The following is a 20,350-nucleotide window of genomic DNA, read 5'->3' as shown; positions in this document are numbered from 1 at the left end:
GAGGGCTTCTAGTGTCCTGGCCGCACTGATGAACCTTCTGATGGCACCTGAGTTTGGTTTTTGTTGCCATTGTGTGACACAGAGGGTTGGACTGGACGGGCCATTGGCCGCTTATGTTCTCTTATTTTCTTATCTGGAGAGCAGTTGTAATTCTGAGTAGTCTCCAGCCCTCTCCTAAAGATTGGCAACAATGGTTCCCCAGGAGGAAAAAAACCCTTGCTATTTCCCCACCCACTCAAGTGAAGGCATTCACTCACACCCATCTCCAGGGGAGCTGGTCTTTGCCATTTGGAGTACTGTGTACAATTCTGGTCACCACATCTCAAAAAAGATATTATAGCATTGGAAAAAGTCCAGAAAAGGGCAACTACAATGATTAAAGGGTTGGAACACTTTCCTATTAAGAAAGGTTAAAATGCTTGGGGCTCTTTAGCTTGGAGAAATATCAACTGAGGGGTGACATGATAGATGTTTACAAGATTATGTGTGGGACAGAAAAGGTAGAGAAAGTAGTAGTTTTCTCCTTTTCTCACAATACAAGAACTCATGGACTCTCAATGAAATTGCTGAGCAGTCGGGTTAGAATGGATAAAAGGAGGTGATTCTTCACCCAAAGGGTGATCAACACATGGAATTAACTGCCACAGGAGGTGGTGGCAGCTACAAGTATAGATGGCTTCAAGAGGGGATTGGATAAACATATGGAGCAGAGGTCCATCAGCAGCTGTTAGTCACAGCGTATTAATGGAACTCTCTGTCTGGGGCAGTAATGCTCTGTATTCTTGGTGCTTGGGGGGGGGCAACAGTGGGAAGGCTTCTAGTGTCCTAGCCCCACTGATGAACCTCCTGATGGCACCTGTTTTTGTTTTTTGTTTTTTTGCCACTGTGTGACACAGAGTGTTGGACTGGATGGGCCACTGGCCTGATCCAACATGGTTTCCCTTATGTTCTCATATGTTCTTATCTGGAGAGCAGCTGTAATTCTGAGTAATCTCCAGTCCTCACCTGGAGATTGGCAACAATGGTTCCCCAGGAGGAAATGGCTGGTTTGGAGGGTGGAGTCCAGGCACTGTATCTGTCTGTAGTCCCACCCCTCCTCAAACCCACCTCTCCAGGCTCCAGTCAGGTGGCATCAAGTCACCCAGAGGTTGCTCCCAGGCCTAGGGTAGCCAACCTACAGGTGGATCCTGAAGATTTCCTGGGATCACAACTGAACTCCAGACAACAGATCTCTCTCCTCCTGGAGAAAATAACTGCTTTGGAGGGTGGATATGGCATTATATTCAGCTGAGGGCAACTTTGGTTGCCTAGCAACAGCCTCTGGCTAACAGCTTTCCCAGTGGGCCATTCTTTGTATTGGGGTGAGGCTGAGGGGAGGAGTGAGGGAGGGAGTGACAGGAAAGAGGCAGCCACCATGGCCTCTGGTGAAGAGCGGCAGCCCTTTCTGAGGCCGGTTGAAGTAGAGGACACAGAAAAGTGTTGGAGATGTGTCTGTCTCTGAGGTAAGACTGTTTTTGCAGTTTGTTCAGTGTTCCCAGGCCTGCAGTAGGCGGAGGACAGAGGAGGCAGCCCATGGGAACCCAGAGGTGATGACTTGACACATGATGGGCCAATGGTTTGTTGAATGCACCCATCAGCCAATGGGAGCACTCCATTTGGCCACTATCATAGGGGAATTATTATTTATGATACCTGGCCCAAATATTCAAACATATCTCCCCAAGGTGTTTGAAACTTTAAATGAAAAAAGAGGAGACTCCCCTCCAAAAAGAGAAGAGACTCCCCTCCAAGATTTCATGTAATTTCACACTCCCAAAGAGTGCATTTCTTATTATTGTTACATTCCAAAGCAAAAAACCCTTACCTTCCGCATCCCAGGCTAAAAAAGTAACTATTCAAGCCCTGACTTTTGTAGCTGGTTTTGGAAACATCCCATTACTCCAAGCCTCACCACTGGTCCCTTGTCTGTCTTGTATCCTGAATCTCTGCCCCCCTGAGCTTTCTTCCTTTGCCTGTCAGCTTCACCTCCTAGTGCAGCTTATTTGCTACCACAGACATTCACACCTACTGCTTCTTTTCAGGATACGCTCATATGTTTCATTTTTTTCTTACAGATTTACTCCCCTTTGGGTAGATAACAATTTTAGGGAAAAGTTTTATGTGGTTCAAGCGCCCCGTGGAGCAGAGTGGTAAAGCTGCAATACTGCAGTCTGAACTCTCTGCTCATGACCTGAGTTTGATCCCGGCGGAAGCTGGTTTCAGGTAGCTGGCTCAGGTTGACTCAGCCTTCCATCCTTCCGAGGTCAGTAAAATGAGTACCCAGCTTGCTGGGGGGTGAAGTGTAGATGGCTGGGGAAGGCAATGGCAAAACCACCCCGTAAAAAAGTCTGCCATGAAAACGTTGTAAAAGCAACATCACCCCAGAGTCGGAAATGACTGGTGCTTGCACAGGGAACTACCTTAACCTTTTTCTTATGTGGTTACAGGGCTTGCTTCTTTTTTTTTAGCAGGAACACACATGTGTGCAGTTCCAGCTGGCTTGGTGTCAGGGTCTGTGCCCTAATTTTGAAATGAGTTCCTGCTGGGCTTTTTCCACAAAAAAAACCCTGTGTGAAACAATGGTGATGACGAGGAGTGTGGCCTAATATGCAAATGAGTTCCTGCTGGCTTTTTCTATTTAAAAAAGGTTCTGTGTGATTATTTGCTGTTCCATCATGTTGCATTTCCATCTGTAATTTTCATTACCGCTCTACCTTACTGCATAAATTACTTTTTTTTTCTAAAATAAAAACCGCATTTGCTTAACAGCCTTTCCCCATCATTTGTCCAAGTGTTGTTCTGAATCTGCACCTCATATACATAGGATAAACAATCTCAAGTGTTTTAAACCCTCTAAACACATATTTATTCTGTGCAAGTTGTTGCTGTTCAGTTGCACAGTTGAGTCTGACTCTTTGCGATCCCATGGACCAAGTCACGCCAGGCAAGTAAAAAGTAGGGGGACAGTTTCGCACATCAAGATCCTGATACATGCATAATTATTTGGGTAAAAGCACCTCCTCCCACAATCGAATAAGAGATTATCCCAAAGCCCTCTGCAATGATGCCAAGGGAGAAGGAGGAGTGTTGCAGAGTTGGTTTTATACCCTGTCCTTCACTACCTAAAGGAGTTTTAGAGTGGCTTACAATCACCTTCCCTTCCTCTCCCCACAACAGACACCATGTGAGGTAGGTGGGGCTGAGAGAGCTCTGAGAGAACTGTAACTGGCCCAAGATTGCCCACCTGGCTGTATGTGGAGGAGTGAGGAATCAAACCCATTTCTCCAGATTAGAATCTGCTGCTCTTAACCACTAAACCACAGTTGGCTCTGTGATGTCTAGAGCACTTAACCAGCAGCAGTTCACTAACAATTTATGTACTCTGGAGGTCAGTTGTAATTATCAGACAACACTAAGCCCCATCTGGAGATAACATGTGGGAGGAGGCTGCTAGTTAAATGTTCTGGACCTAGGCTAAACAAGATGGCCAACTCCAGATATTAATACCCCCTCCAATAACAGATGAATACTTTGGCATGTTGCAATGTCAAGTCAATGAGGCAGACAGCTCAAAATTTTACACAGACCGAAATTCTTCTGTAAAAGACTGCTGGCTGCCAAAGAAAGCTATATTTAACTGTATACTGAAACATAAACATGGCTTGCACAATCACTCAGCCATAATGACTTTGTTGAAAATGATAGCTATCAAAAGCCCTGGCATTTTTTTTATATCAAAGTCAGAGTCTCATAATGTGGTCTGTTCATTCTGATGGATTTCTGACATTAGACACTATGAAGGGCCTCTATAATGTGGAGTTAAGTACTTTGAAGCTCCCAGAGGCACTGCTAAAGGAAGTCAGTGGCTGTTCCAAATTACAGTTGTCCAGTCTTTAAACGCCCTGACCTGGATAGCCGAGGCTAGCCCAATCTCATCAGATTGCGGAAGCTAAACAGGGTCAGCTCCAGTTAGGATTTGAATGGAAGACCACGTAGGACTTTGAGGGTCACATTGCAGGAGCAGGCAGTGGCAAACCAACTCTGAATGTCTCTTGCCTTGAAAACCCTATGGCAGGGGTGTCGAACATGCAGTTTGGGGGCTGAATCAGACCCCCGAGCAACTGGCTGTCATCTGCTTTCTTCTCCCTCTCTCCTGCTCCCTTCTGCATAACAGCTTGCTTTGCCAGGCTCTCTCAATTGCACAGCAGAGCTACTGAGCCATGCATCTCGTCCTCTGTTGGCTGAAGCTCCTCCCACACCTGGGGAAGGAAGGAAAGAGCCAGTGCTTCCTTTGCCCAGTTCCCTGGATCCCACGGGAGAAATACAAAGAAAGCATCCTCAAGACCAATGAGTGCTAACATTTTAAGTATGTTTTAAGTTTTTTAAAAATATATATATTTGTGTCTGTGTTCTTTATAAAAATTTATATCTCTGCTACCTAATCTTAAATAGGTACATAAATGGCCTGGCCCGACATGGCTCGGCCCAACAAAGTCTCATTTATGTCAGATCCGGCCCTCATAACAAATGCGTTTGACACCCTGCCCTATGGGGTCCTCATTAGTCAGCTGTAACTTGACAACGCTTTCTGCCACCAGTCTTGAAACAGAAACTTCAGGCTTCACAATAGGAAGAGCTCCCTATAGAGAGGGATGATAATAAGGAATGGGCTTAAGAAGAGAGTCCAGCATTAGGGCCAGGTTGAAGTACAGGTGAAGATGAGTGGTTTTGGTGATTTCAGGTACAGGGCTCAGCACAAAGCTCTCAATTCACATAAAGAATGCAAAAAAAGAGTAAAGCATAAAACACAGTATTGCCACTTCATTAATTGCCAACTGGGACCAAATAAACAAAACCAACAGTAATCAGGCCATTTTTTTTCTTGGTGGGTTGGCATTAATGGGACTCTCCTTTAGATTTACAGTAAAATTATTTGTTTTCATCCAGGCATCACTGTGTGAAATAGAAGTGGATCCCCTCCACAGATTAAACAAAACAGCCATATGTCGGCAGTTCTTTGCTTATCATATCATTACAAAATGGTGGGACCAATTACAGTTCCTTCCAGGAGTGAACAAACTCATCATAAATATTCATCCGATTTTGATAAATTGTGAAAACAGGGATGTTGCGAGGGGGGGGGGGGGTTGTGAGCTGCCAAATTAATTTGCACATGCAAATGAATTCAAAATATGCAGTTTTAATTTTCAACTCTTCAACTCCCACTGCAGTAAGAAGAGGGAGGGGGGGTAGGAAATCTTGATGCTCAACCTTCATAACATGCCTATATGAAGCTTCTTGATGAGTTGATGAGGGGGCCTATATCCTCACTGAGGCAACTTGACGTTTAATGAAATGCATTTGGAGCATGCTTCCTTGGGGTGTATCTTCGACATTACATTACATTTTGTTAACTGAGCAATACAGACATCTTTTAGAATATAGTCGCAGCGCAATAAACCACCTTGCAAACATCCCTTCAGATCATCACCAGAAAACTAATTGCCTGCAAGAGATATGCTAGGTGAGAAAACTATCCGAAGAAATCACTGATCCATCCGGTCCTAGAGTTCCTCAACCAACCATCCTCTACTACAATGGCCATACGTCAGGACTCAAGTCCTCAGATGTTAAACCTGTGATACAAGGTAGAGATTTGTTTTGGTAAGGATAAAATGGCATTAATACCCATATATACGGCCCTGGAAAGTAACTGAAAAGTAAAATATACAAAGATTTCATATGCTCAGAAAATGCATACAATTAAGGTTTAAGTATAGGGATATTTATTGAACATGAGCACGATCTTGCAAAATAAACAAGATGGACATTGAAAGTACAGATTAGCTTCACACATACGTGTATATTCCATTGTTTTCTGTGGAATTCAGACTGCAGCCCTGTAACACTGATTAGAAATCATATTGACTTCCCTCTTAGTAAAGGGAATCAGATTGTGCCCCTTTATATTTTGCATCATAAAAAATAAGAGATTAACCTATATCACTTCCAAATTAAAAAGGAGGCATTCCAATCCTGCAATAAGATGCACAAAGACATGCCCCTGTGCTTATGGGAAACTCGCTGTACATCTTTTTGCTTGATCAAAGCATTATTGTATGTGGTTTTCAGCAATGATAAGCATGGAATGCTCACAGATTCTAATATGTCCCAGGAGTGACTCAAATGTATTTATGGTAAGACCCTTGAATAGTTATAAATTAAAAACATAAAAACAGCCCTGCTGGATCAGATGCAAGCAGAGAACGGTTCTTGTTTTATAATTGGGGAACAGAGAGATCATAGCAGAAATCAACAGGAGAGAATAGAGGACTGTCCCGCACTGGAGGTGTAGGTCCTTGTGCTTACAGGACATCACTACAATCCCTTCCTCCAAGAACAAGATTTAGTCATGTATGAAAAGTGATCGATGCCTGCTGACCTTTGGTTTTGATAGTAACTCACCTTGTGAGACATGAGGATGAGTGACATTTCAAGTTACTTTTATTATCTGTTGTTCAGAGTTCAAGTATTTTATTATAATGATTTTCTGCTTTTCTTCTGAGAGGCAAGGTCAAAAGTTCTTAGTTGGCATGGATGTCAGGAATGCAAGATAATAGCACTGGAGCAAAACCTGTTTGTTATGAAGGAAAGATCTGAACAGAAAAGGGGCCCTGGATTTGAGGGACAGAGACAAGGGGATACTGGCTAAGCAATTTTAGCCTTAATATAATAATTCTTCCCCTTTCACTTGCAGGGAGCAATTGAATAATCGAATTAAATTGAGTAATCTAATTTACCTCCTAAAGCTGAAAGGCTTTAGGAAACCAATTAAGAATTGTGAGAGGTAAGATGGCATAGAGGAGATATGGTTTAGATGGCTGGCTGGAAGTTGTACCCGCCAGTCTTCTACTGCTCCACCTATGGGAGGGAATGGTGTGTTGTCAGAGGGACCATAGCTGTATTGACAAGTAGTGGTTGGCTGTGCCTGTGTGTGACACTCATCAGTGGGGAACCACTCATTGATGAGTAGTTATTGCTGAGGTTGCTAGGGACTCTAGTTTGCCTGCTGTGTGGTCTGGGCCTTGCAGAGGGATGGTTTTTATTTATTTCCTCTGAATGACCTTAGGATAGTGACTGACAGCACCTGCGTTGTGGGTGAAGCCCTACCAGTGTGGATGTGAAGCCCTGCTTGAAACAGAAAACATAGTAAACTAATCTTACCAATGCAGAACAGTTATCTCTGACATCCTGTCCCCCAATGTCTGTGAAACAAATGCACCTCTAGACCCCTCCAGCTCCCTGCATTTGGACAAAGCATTTGAACAAATACTAATGGATGCTGCAACTTTTTAATTCTTCCTGTGTTAGTTGGTGGGAAGCCTCTCTCAATCCAGGTTTAGGAGACTTGCCCTACATGGGAAGGTGTTCCTAGTCTCCCTCCAATCAATCTAGAGTTCATATTCAAAACATCCAAAACCCAGGTCACGTTTAACAACAGTTGCTCTTATTGCCCCCCCCCCCTCCAGCAGATATGCAAATGGTTATCTCTCTGCAGATATACATACCCTGCTGCTTTCTATGACCTCTTTGTGTATTTTATGGCTCTTTCCCCTGGGAAAACAAATGGTTGTCAGGATCCCAGGAATTCCTCAATGCACTTCAAAGCACCTTATACCTTCAAATCATACACTATGTTGGGTGCCATAAGTCAGGTGAAATTTGTAGAAAAGTTTGCATCTCCCATTTTATTTTGGGGGGCCCAAATTCATAGATTTCTACAAAAAACCTATTCCCCATTTCTCATTTTAGCTAGTCCCAGGCTTCAGGACTTTTATTGTCTGAGCATTTTGAGGCAAGTAACTCGTGATTTTTATTTTATTTTTTACCTGACCTGGATAGCCTAGGCTAGCCTGATCTTGTCAGATCTGGGAAGCCAAGCAGTGTTGGCCTTGGTTAGTATTTGGATAGCAAACTACCAAGGAATACCAGGGTTGCTACGTGGAAGCAGGCAATGGCAAACCACCTCTGAACTGAAAACACTACGGGGTCATCATAAATTGGCAACAATTGGATGACTTTTTTTAAAAAATAATGAGATTACAGGAGGTGACTCAGTGAGCATGAAAAAGTCAAAACATCAGAAAGATGTAAGTACAGTGACTCAAAAGATATTGAAAGACTATGAGAAAACAGATATTGAAGACAAAACTGAAACAACTGTGGCAACCCTTTGATGTAGGGGATGGAAACACTGCAGATTTTATTATGGTTTTGTAATTGTTAGCAGCAAGTCTGTAATTTCTGTAGTTGCAATCGTCAATTCAAATTTGGATTTCCCTTCATTTCAGCAGCAAGCACAACACTATCCCGTAGTTATTATTACTGGGGTGCTTCCGTGGTCTCTGGTCAAGCTAGTTAGCTCTGACCATCGCCTCCCTAACTGGGCAAGGGAGAAACCCAGTTTCCCTGCAGGCTTATCCTACCTTATCTGCAACTAGAACACACATTTTTCCCACTCTAACATGAGATCCTAAGCAGAATTACACCCTTCTTAAAGCCTATGGACTTCAATGGATTTAGACTTTTTAGAGTTGCACTGTAACTTCAATAGACCTCAGTGGATTAACTTTTTAAAAAATTATTTAGATATCTGTACCATGATTTTTTAGCAGTGTGAATAGCCCAGCCTAGCCTGAGCTAATAAGAGCTTGGAAGCTAAGCAGGATCATCCACAGTTTGTGCTTGGATGGGAGACCACCAAAGAAGACTGGGGTTGCTACACAGAGGCAGCTGATGGCAAGCCACCTCTGCTTGGGGGTCACCATGGGTTGGTTGTAACTTGATGGCATACTATTTAAAAAAAAACAACTGTTCTTCTCCCCACTGGAGACACAAAGCAGGTTACGTTGACCATCTCCCTTCTCCAGGATTTATCAGGATTGAAGTGCAAAACCAGTTTTTAAGACAGTGAAGTGTTTTGACCAAGGTTTCACTTCCTATGGTATGCACATATCTCTTTTATTTCAGTTACCTCAAGTCCAACAGCTCTGAATGATTTTGAACTACAAAAACCTGAAAACTCTGTAGCTGCGAAACTGAGATAAATATAAGCACAAGTGGTCATTTCTTTTTCCAACTGCTTTTGATCTTAAAAAAATGCCTGTCACCAGCCCAGACTAGCCAATGGAAAATGCACAGAATATATAGGATATTTCACTTCATTTTCAATTGCAAGGGTAATTTTAAATGAATTTTGATTGCATAATGACTGCATGCATGATTTGTATTCATTTAAATAATCTTCATGCAATGATGGTGACTTTCTGCAGCGAGAGCCAATTTAGTAATCTTCACACAATAACTGTAACAGGACTGAAAGACAATACACAAATTCCACAGTAACCTGTGGGAAGCAAAGGCAGCTAATGCCAAATCAGTGTGGAGCTGTGGCTTCTGAATAACACCAGTGCCTAGCTGATAATTGCATCCCAATCACAAAGGTGGCGTGGAATTTGGGAGGTGAAGAGTGAACAAACAGACCAGTTGCTGTCCTCAAGAGAGCTGCATTCTGTCCTAGATACCTTCAGTTTATACACTGCCATGTGCACAGATTTTCTGTCACGGCATAAAGTAACATTCCCCACCACCACCCCGCCTCCAGTACCACCACAAAGGAAAGAAAGCCTTGGTAATATTCAGATTTGAACAGAAGTATCTGCAGGCTTTTCCTGTTCATAAATAAGCAATACAGGTATCAGCATAAAGGAAAAGAATCAGATATATATGGTTACTGGGTATACACTCAGTAGGAAAACAATGAAGGGCTTCGAGTTAATGATCTGTCAGGCTCCCAATAGGAAATGCAACTTACCTATGGAGCTGGATACACACACACGCATACAGAGTGGGTAAGGGATATCCTTCTAGCACGTTTTTTAGCTTCCATGTAACTATTCCCCTGAAGCAACTAGGGTTGCAAGCCCCCAGGTACCAGCGGAGGATCCCCCAGTTATGGGGGCTCCTCTCCACCATAGACCAAATGGCCAGCAGGGGAAACCCCTCCCCTAAACAGGGATGTCATGCAGGGACACTCTGGTATTTGGGCAAACTCTATGGTTTTGAGGGATGAAAAAGACACAGTTTTGCCAGAATACCAGATCGTCCCCACACAATGTTCCCACCTCCAAAACGCCCCCCCCCCCCAAAAAAACCCCCAAATCCCCCTGCCAAACAGGTAAGGGGACCTGGCAACGCTACGTGCCACTTTACTGATTCTGCATACCGAATAACAGTGAAATGAATCCATGTATTAGGTATGTGTGTCAAAAAAAGCAAATCCTTTTTATTATTAAAAAGCCAAGGAAGTGAGGTGTTTTTTTTTTTTTAATTAGAGTGATAATATTGTACAAAAGCAATCACAACTAATGACCTTTGAACATACATATCCAACAGCAGACCTTTAAAAACTTCTCTCCCCCACTCTTTGCCTCCCTGTTTCATTCTATTCTCTTTAACAGTTAATAGAAGGAGGAAATAAGAGGGCAACAAAGGAATGCTTAGCCCCTGTCCTCTCAATTCCCTTACACCAAGAATAATGCCAGTCAGGCACTGTTCCTTACCCCTTGGGCTCCACTGCCTGAGCAGGGGAGCTAGTGTTGCTAAATCTGCGTGGGCAAATGTCTGGAGATTTGGTGGCGGAGGGGAGCCTGTGGAGGGTGGGGTTGTGGAGGAGGGAAGGAATCTCAGTGGGCATTTTTTATTTATTTCTATCTTGCTTAAACTATTTTAAATATTTTAATATAATATGCCTTTCTGCCTTGCAGGACTCAAGGCAGCTTACAATTGAATGAAAATTCCATATAGTCCACCCTTCCAAACTGCCATTCTCTCTGCTGTATGGAGATCAACTGTAGTTCCCAGAGATCTCCAGGCCCTACCTGCAAGCTGCCAACCCTAACAAGGAGCATCAGTTCCCCACCGGAACAAAAATCCTAGTTTTGACTTCTGCGGCTGCCACACCTCACACTGGTAATACTGCCTTCTAGCTTGACATCTTCCTCTCTTCTCTTTCCATGTGGAAAGCCAGGGCTAGTTTTATTTCCTGCCTTTGCACTTTCCAGCAGTTCCTCTTCCAGTCTCCCTTGTTGCCACTGCCAGCCTGACTCCTGTAACAACATTGTTCATGTACACAGCGGAGTCACACTTCTGTGCTTCTTTGTGGTAAGTCACCTCTCTTAAGTATCACCATGATGGAGAAGGAATGTGGTAGAACAAGGGTAACATCTGTCTTGGGGCATGGCTTCTTAGGAGGCTATTCCACAGTTACTATTGTGGGAATGAGTGACCCAGCAAGTCTGTAGACTGTGGGGCACTATGTCACTCTAAGCATGTAAAAGTTTTATCTCCTTGAATACGATGACGCTCTTTGTCTTAACCTGCAAGCTGCCCTTTGACCCCTCTCCTCTCTGTGTGTCTTTTGCTCATCTCATTCAGTGCATGGCAGCCACACATTTCTACAGATCTTTCTCATACACATGATGTCAGAACAGCTGACTACTTGTGATAGGGAAAGTACTCTTTAGATTAGGCTTATCTCTCTCCTTTCAATTTCAACCTGAATGAGGACTGAATCAACTTGAATAAAATGTAAATATACCTCTTAGGAGATTTATTTATTGAACTCCTTATCACATTTCTATGACTGGGCAAACTCTGCTATATTAACTAAATATCTCAATAATGATTTTGTTATTGCTATGGGTGTGGGTTTTATCAATGTTTTTATCAGTATGTTTTATTGATTTTAGTGCTGTCACCCATTTTTAATGTGCTGGTGTTTGTTATATATTTTGCTTTTATTGTCATCGGAAACTAACTTGAGAACAGCAGACCGCAGAGATGCAGGGTATAAATAAATATATCCCTATAAGAATGTTACCTCTCCCTCACATAGTTGGAATGGTCTATAGGGCTGTCTCCCTGCAAACAAGGGATGATTCCACACTGGACATCTAATCCTGATTCATCTCTGTCCCCAAACTGATTTTCTACGCTAGATTCATAGAACCATAAACTCATAGAGTTGGTTTCTATGATTCCATGATTCAAGTGTAGAATGTTAGTTTGGTGACAGGGCTGAACCAGGATTAATAGTGCGGAATTGGCTAATAAATCCCTTGATGGGCTTAATTATCAGAGGGAAATAAACAACAAAAGATACATTGATGGGTCAGTTTCAAAATATTCTGTATCTCCTGTACAATACAGCATCCCAATAACTTTTTGTATGCTTTTTAAAGTTATGAGCTGAACTTGACAACATTTCTCACAACTACCATAAAATCCCACCCGAATAGGAAATCTATTTTAAAGCACAGTTGACGATGCAGCTTTTCTCTGTTTACATAGTTTTTTTGTGATACATGTTTTGGTAGCTAATAGTTGTCCCTATTAGTTACTGAATATACAAGACCAATTATCTGATGCATCATAAATGAATAAATTCTTGTTAGCGTGTGTACATTTTGGGGCCCCTTGGGCTGCTACATCAATAGATTTATTAATATCTAAGCCTATATTTGCTGCCTAATTAGACTGTGGTAACTTCCAGCAGGAAGCAGCAGATTATGGTGCATTTTTTGAATCTGACAAGCAACTTGCTGTCGATAAGAAGCACTACTGGGCTGGAGAGAGTGTAATAGCTGGAGTGTCAGGCTTTAGGCAAGGACCTAGAACACTCAGCCTCAAAATCCCCCCTATGCCAGGAAACTCACTGGGTGATCTTGAACCACCATCCCTTAGGGTAGCCAACTTTGAGCTGGGACCTGGGGATCCCCTGGAATTACAGCTCATCTCCAGACTATAGAGATCAGTTCCCCTGGAGAAAGTGCAAGCTTTGGAGAGTGGACTTTTTGGCGTATTCGCCCACTGAGGTCCCTGTCCTCTAGGAGTTTCCCAACTTAGATCTGGCAAGCCTATCCCCTATCCCTGGCCAGTGGCCGGCGGGGACCAGGCAACCCTAGGCTGCATAGGATATCTCACAGTATTGCTGTTCAGGATAAAATGGGGAACAGAGGGATAAAAATCAAACCGCTTGAGTGCAAATCTAGTCAAGGCAATAAAACTAGGCTGACAATTCTTCTACCAGGTATTATTTTTTTCTTAGACATGAAAAAGGTGATAAATGCAGGGTTGCCAGTTGTATGAAAATTGTTGTAGCTATACAAAAGTTGTGGGTCTTCATATCTGACCTTTTGCAGGAGGGAAAAGGAATCACAGAACATCTCTGCTAGCAGTAGGCTTCCGAATCCCCAGGTCCCAATGGGGGTTCCCCCTGGTTTTCAGGCTCCTGCCTGTCCCCAGCCAGCCGGCTAGTTGGGGGAAGCCCTTCCCCAACAGCCACCATGTGCCTTTCCACCTGGAAGGTTTAGATGATTCTTGGGAACTACCTAGCTTTTTAGAAGGTGTGTGTGTCTTTAAATCACAGGAGCCAGGCTGAATGGTGGCGGGGCAAGCCAGAGAGCTGTGAGAAAGGAAGGGATAGCAGAGTCCTTCCGTTTGTTTTACAGTCCCCTCAGATGACATTTGCACAGTAAAAACAGAGAGTAACCTTTGGTTTCCTTGTGTTAGTCTGGAGAACTTGGTTGAATATACAACATATTACTTTCAGCAGTTCCTATTAGTAAATTGCCCCAGTGAGACCACAAAAGTATGTTCTTCCAACTGTGTTTATTTTGGCTGCTCTGTGTGTGTGTGTTCACTTTCATTTAATGGACATGGAGCTGCAGGGGGTACGAGGGAATGAAGACTGTATTCAGGGGAACCGCACTTCTGTATTTTTATTTATTTCAGGGAAGGAGAAAATCTCCTGGCTCCACCCCCTAAAGTCTCCCTGTCCCATCCTCAAAGTCCCCGGATATTTTCTGAGTTAGACCTGGCAACCCAAGTTAGCAGAAAAGTCATGAAATTTCCTGAGGTGAAATGACTTATGGGACTGCTATAAGCAAAAACCTGAGCATTGTGAGTATTCCAAACTGATAATTTGGCATCACTGGGTCAGTAAGATCATACAATGAATTGCTTTGGACTGGGGGCGTAAAAGTTTGAACGTTCTCTTGCCTGGAAAACTTTTTGCATATTCTACGCTAGATCTCTTCTTGCTGACATGTTATTCTTACATGTAAAAGTAGGTTGGGGTGGGGGATTTAGGGAGAGAACTCGCACAATTCCCCTCCTTCCTCTGCCATCTTGAGTAGTTCAGACCAGCCTGCTGGCTGTGTACTTAACATCCTCCCTCAGTGAGTGAGATTGGTTCTAAGATAATACACACATTTCACAATATACTCTCTCTGAGCAGCAGCCTTAAAAAGCATCATTTACTTCTCACTTAACCTCCAAAATGTTGACAAGAAATCAATGTTAAATCGTATAACTGATGTTGCATATGTGGAAATAGAGGATTCTTTTCTCTTTTTTTAACGTTATGGGCCATTTCTCAGTAAAATAGCTTCTGAATTGAGACAAATGAGGAGGTGAAATGCTATCACCACCTGGACAAGTGTTTCTAAAAACCCTTCTCTAATCCAACTTTTCCTTCATTCAGAGCCACAAATGGATAGGAAGCAAAGTGAGCAGGCAAGGCTGCCTCAATCTATTAGAGCCAGACATTCCGCGATGAATTGATTAACATATTCTTCCTTTTTACCCAGTCAGCTCTGGTACTGCCTTTATTAAGTGAAACGATGAGACGGTGTCTTTGTCTACCAACGATATAAGAGGCTACAAGCAGAGGGCAGTTGCTATAATGATTAGAGGATCATAGCTACTTGGAAAAGGTTATTGAAACTGGGTTGGCTTCATTCGATGAAATTAGATGCTGAGCAAATAGGAATACTCTTCAGCATACCAAGTTTTGAGGCAAACAGGAATAGCAGACATAACCAGGCCCTCCAGCTGGGTACTCAGTGTTAGCAATCAGAGGAGCAGTTTATTGCTAGAAAGCCATAAAGCACCCTTCCTAAAATATCATCTCAAATATCATAAGTGCAATACACTGCCTGGCCCAAAATGACACAAAATGGAAATGAGACAGAAACAAGTCTGGAAGAAGAAGAAGAAGAATTGCAGATTTATACCCCGCCCTTCTCTCTGAATCAGAGACTCAGAGTGGCTTAAAAACTCCTATATCTTCTCCCCCCACAACAGACACCCTGTGAGATAGGTGGGGCTGAGAGGGCTCTCACAGCAGCTGCCCTTTCGAGGACAACCTCTGCCAGAGCTATGGCTAACCCAAGGCCATTCCAGCAGGTGCAAGTGGAGGAGTGGGGAATCAAACCCGGTTCTCCCAGATAAGAGTCCACACTACACCACTACACCAAACTGACTGGCTAACTAATGACCTCCTACATACCCTGGAGAGATGCATAATTTAGGACCATGTGTCTCTCAAGAACCTAATGACTCACCTTGGAATAATCTCATCAACACCAAGGGCGTTTTCGCACAGGGCTTACTCCGGAGCGACGTCCCTCTTCACCACACAGCGTCTGCGCGGATTTCGAACCAGCTGCTCCACAGAGCCACAAAGAGCTGCAGCTTTTGCGTCACAAATGTAAACTGGTTTTTGGCGGTTTACATTTGCGATGCAAAAGCCGCGGCACTTCGCGGCTCTTCCTGGTTCTGCGGAGCAGTTGGTGCAAAATCCGCGCAGACGCTGCGCGGTGAAGAGCAATGTCACTCCAGGGTAAGCCCTGTGCGAAAACGCCCCTAGCCTCAATTCCTTGCACTCCTTTACCCTAATTAAGCAACACAATTCTATTCACCAAACCTAGTAGCCAGCTGTGGCATAGTTGTCAAGAGCAGTGGACTCTAATCTGGATGAATTGGATTTGATTCCCCACTCCTCCACATGCAACCAGCTGGGTGACCTTGGGTCAGTCACAGCTCTCTGAGCTCTCTCAGCCCCACCTACCCCACAGGATGTCTGTTGTAGGGAGAGGAAGGGAAGGGAAGTTGATTGTAAACCCCTCTGAGACTCTTAAGTGAAGGGCAGGATATAAATCCAACTCTTTTTCTCCTCCTCCTTCCATCTATAAAATTCTGGAGATGGAGTACCACCAAAAGGCTGAAATTTTGATCGGCAATTCCCTCATATATTCAAAGGGCTGTATATTCATGAGAAACATATGAGGTTTATTATACCTTATTCTACATTATATAAAAGTTACTGAAAACGCCAATACCTAAACTTACAAGACCTGAGGAACGCATACAGAAACATGATTATACCAGTTCTCATAGTCTTATGAGCTTCTACTTGCTTGAGTGTTCATCACTGGAACTCTTTGTAGTATTTGCATTGTGTATCAAATTGTGAATTTTCTGATTTTTTTAAATGTTTGTGTCTCGAGAATAACCACTGCAGTGCAAATATTGTTTTTCAACCTCTACGTTTGTTTTTGCTGTGATAATATTTACACGGTGCCACTAGTCTTTTGTCCCTGGGAGTAAGGCAACTCAGATGAGCAGCAGATAATAAAATAGTCAACACTGGGTCAAGTTAGAAGTATGATCCAGCCATTAACAAAAAGGTAAAGGTAAAAAAAAAGGTAAACCCTGTGCAAGCACCAGTCGTTTTTGACTCTGGGGTCACAGTCTGCTTTCACGGCAGACTTTTTACGGGGTGGTTTGCCATTGCCTTCCCCAGTCATCTACACTTTCCCCCAGCAAGCTGAGTACTCATTTTACTGACCTCGGAAGAATGAAAGGCTGAGTCAACCTCGAGCCAGCTACCTGAAACCAGCTTCCGCCAGAATCGAATCACAAGATTGAATAAATAAGTTTCAACTTGATACCAAAATGATAAACAAGTTCTCACAGAACTGTCTGAGGAAGCCATTCCTCGGGGCCTCCTTTCTGAGAAGGCCCAGACACAAAGACAAGCTCTGAAGCAAATCTTTAAAAGTCAGAGAGATTCATACAGGAGCAGGCCAGCTTTTAAGTAAACTGATCACTTTGTTCCTTCTTCACATAAGCCCAGTACAGATGTCATCTCCTGCCCAGTATTTGCTCACCCTGCAGGGAGAGACAGAGGGCACAAATGTTTTGTTCCTACTCCCCACTTCCATGAGATTGACAAGTGGTCAACATGGGACAAATCCATGGAGGAAGCATCCACTTGACACCCTGTCCCTGGAATTAAAAAAAAAAATTCCAAAAGCAGCATTGATGACTGATCACATGGGGGGAGGTCATCTGTACCAGGCTAAAATGTGACTCATTGTCCCTCTCCTTTTCTGTAATTTCCCACTTTTTTTACATTTAGACTATAAGTAGGTTTGCCAGTCCCCAGGTCCTGGCGGGGGGTTCCCCAGTTTTGCAGGCTCCCCCCCACCAACAGCCATGATGTGCCTTTCCACCTCTGAAGGCTTAGACGTTTGGAAGGTGTGTATGCCTTTAACTCTCAATAGGAGCAAGGCTGAATGGGGGCAGGGCAAGCCAGAAGAGCCATGTGGCTGTTCACAATAAGTCTGTGAAGCTGTGAGAAAGGAATAGAGCCCAGTTTGTTTTACATTCCTTTCAAAAGTCATTTGCATAATAAAGAGTAAATTTTCATTTCCTGCGTTAGTCTGAAGAAGTTGGTGGAAATACAGTAGATGGTTACATTCAGCAACTCCCATGAGTAAATTGCCCAGTGTGTGCCTGCAAACTGCATTTATTTTGGCTGCTGGTGGACATCAAAATGAAGACTATTCAGGGGAATTGCACTGCTGTATTTTATTTATTTTAGGAAATGGGAAAGTCTCCTGGCTCCACCCCCAAAGTCCCAAGGTATTTTCTATGTTGGACCTGGCAAACCTAACCGTAAGCCCCTTAATGCAGGTACCTATATTTTGTTTAAACTTCTCTTAATATGATGTATTGTCTGAAAGGCAACAATGAGGAATTAATTTTTAATTTTTAACCTGTAATCCTCCCCAATATAGGTCATTTAAAAAGTTTTGAAATCCTCACTCTGGATTCAGTCAGAGTTTATACAGTTACATTTTTTTTTCTTGAGAAATGGGGCCACCAGTTCCTAGTTTTATTGAAAGAAAGGAAGATCCATCTGAGTTTTAAAAACTGAATTATTGGAAGAGAGCCAAGATGCCCAGCTCATTGTTGAAAATAGAGGTGGGGGCAGGGGTTCAGCTGAGATATAAAAGACCCACTCAAAACTAAAAAAGGGGAGGGATGTGTTAAGAGGCTTGAGGGTACCGGTCTTCTTGGTACATTTTATATTTCTTAAGTGCCAGAAATACATGAGAAAATGACAAAGTAAAACGAGGAGTGTGAAATGTAGAAGTGGTTGCTAAGTATTCTGTGGTTAGACTGGAGGTACAGGATGTGAAACAGACATCAACACCAAGCTTGAAAACAGAGGTTAAACATGTAGTGCTGATTCTCAGATATGTACTTCTTATAAACTGAATTTATACTGAGTATGTTCCAGCCAATCTGATTATATAGTTCTTATTTTCATAGATATTAATGATATATGGAATCCAAACTAGATTGCCATCTGCTTGCTGGCACTCCAGTGGCCAATAGGAGGAAATAAACATTTTTAAAAGTGGCTATCAATTGGATAAAATCACAGTATATAAGAAGATTCATGAAAGTAAAGCTAACTATCAGGAAGACTTGTTGACATTCGGTTTCTATTTATTAAATATTAGAACAGATACAAATCTAAGGGGCAGATTAAATAATAAATTCTAAGATATATTTGACCAATCAGTCTGAGACATGTAATTTATTTATTTATTTATTTCTATACCACCCTCCCCTGGATGGTTCAGGGTGGTTTACAACATTGTTAAAAACAGTTTCACAAGCAAATATAAAATTAATTTAAAACCCATTTAATTTAAATCTTGAGGACATTCTGATGACATAGGTAAGTTATTAATTCCATTTATGGAGGGGGAGGGGGCAGAACAGGGACAGACATGATGGTAAGCTGTTGCTATCCTCGACCATAGGCCTGGTGGAACTGACTCTGTTTTACAGGCCCTGTAGAACTGTCTCAAGTCCCAGAGAGCACAGATGTCACCAAGTTGAGAGTTCCCCTAGGCAGGAGTCAGGGCCAAGAAGGCCCTGGCTCTGGTTGAGGATAGCCAGATGTCCTTTGGGCCAAGGACCACCAGGAGTTTCTGATCTTCTGAGTGCAAGGCTCTCCATGGATATGTGCTGTTGTTGGGGTAACCTGTAAGTATCCACGCCACTGCATTCTGGACAAGCTGAAATTTCTGGGTCAGCTTCAAGGGTAGCTCCACACAGAGCAAACTGCAGTAATCCAGCCTAGAGATGACTGTTGCATGGATCCTTCCACCTAGGTTAGGATGGGAGAGATAGGGGGTCATTTGCCTGACTAGGTGCAGTTGTAAAAACGCCAGTCTAGCAACCTTTTATGATCTGGGCCTCCATAGAAAGGGAGGCATCCAGAATCAAATCCAGACTCTCGACAGTTGGTGCTGGTGTTAAAGGCACACTTTCAAGAGTCAGGAGCTGGTACCCCAACCTTGGACTGCCCATCTCCCAGCCACAGGACCTCCATTATTGACCAGATTTAACAGGATGGTATCTGGCCAACTCCCCATCAGCAGAATAACTGGGTGTCATCAGCATACTGGTGACAACCCAGGCCGAAACTCCACACCAGCTGGGTGAGGGGGTGCATATAGATATTAAACAGATAATGTGCTAAGCAGTATGTTTTAATGGAACAATTCCAATAGAAGCTTTAGCTTCCTTGTGTGATTGACTTGTATTTTGCTTGTTTAATATGTTCTCTTTTTTCTACCTTGTAAGGATATCCACAAGTTATTATTACGCACGGTAATATTATGCAAATATGGAGTTATAAAACAAATATTGTACAAGATGGTGATGGTGTGATGTCACTTTCAGAAGAAAACCGGGAAGTGGCATCAGGCCTCTTGATGGTTTTAGCACAAAATTTCCACCAATTCCTAGAGAGGTATGGTGTCACACTGTCATCGATAGCTACCCCCTCCCCACGTTCCCACCCCACATGGTCTCCTGCTGGTTGCCAAGTCTGGATTGTTATCTCGGTGAGGCACTTCTGGTGGGACTGTCTGGTAGAGAAATTATTCCTGCCTTAAAACAAGGTACAGTGAATGTTGACGAGAGCTAGTGTGCTGCAGTTGCTAACAATGCAATCCTGAACAATGACTTCAATTGACTTAGAATGGTCTAACTATGTTTAGGATTGTGACATACAGCGGTGGACTTGGATTTGGGAGCA

The sequence above is a fragment of the Heteronotia binoei genome, chromosome 2, assembly GCF_032191835.1.
Source record: "Heteronotia binoei isolate CCM8104 ecotype False Entrance Well chromosome 2, APGP_CSIRO_Hbin_v1, whole genome shotgun sequence".
Lineage (NCBI taxonomy): Eukaryota > Metazoa > Chordata > Lepidosauria > Squamata > Gekkonidae > Heteronotia > Heteronotia binoei.
This window is presented reverse-complemented; position numbering follows the sequence as displayed.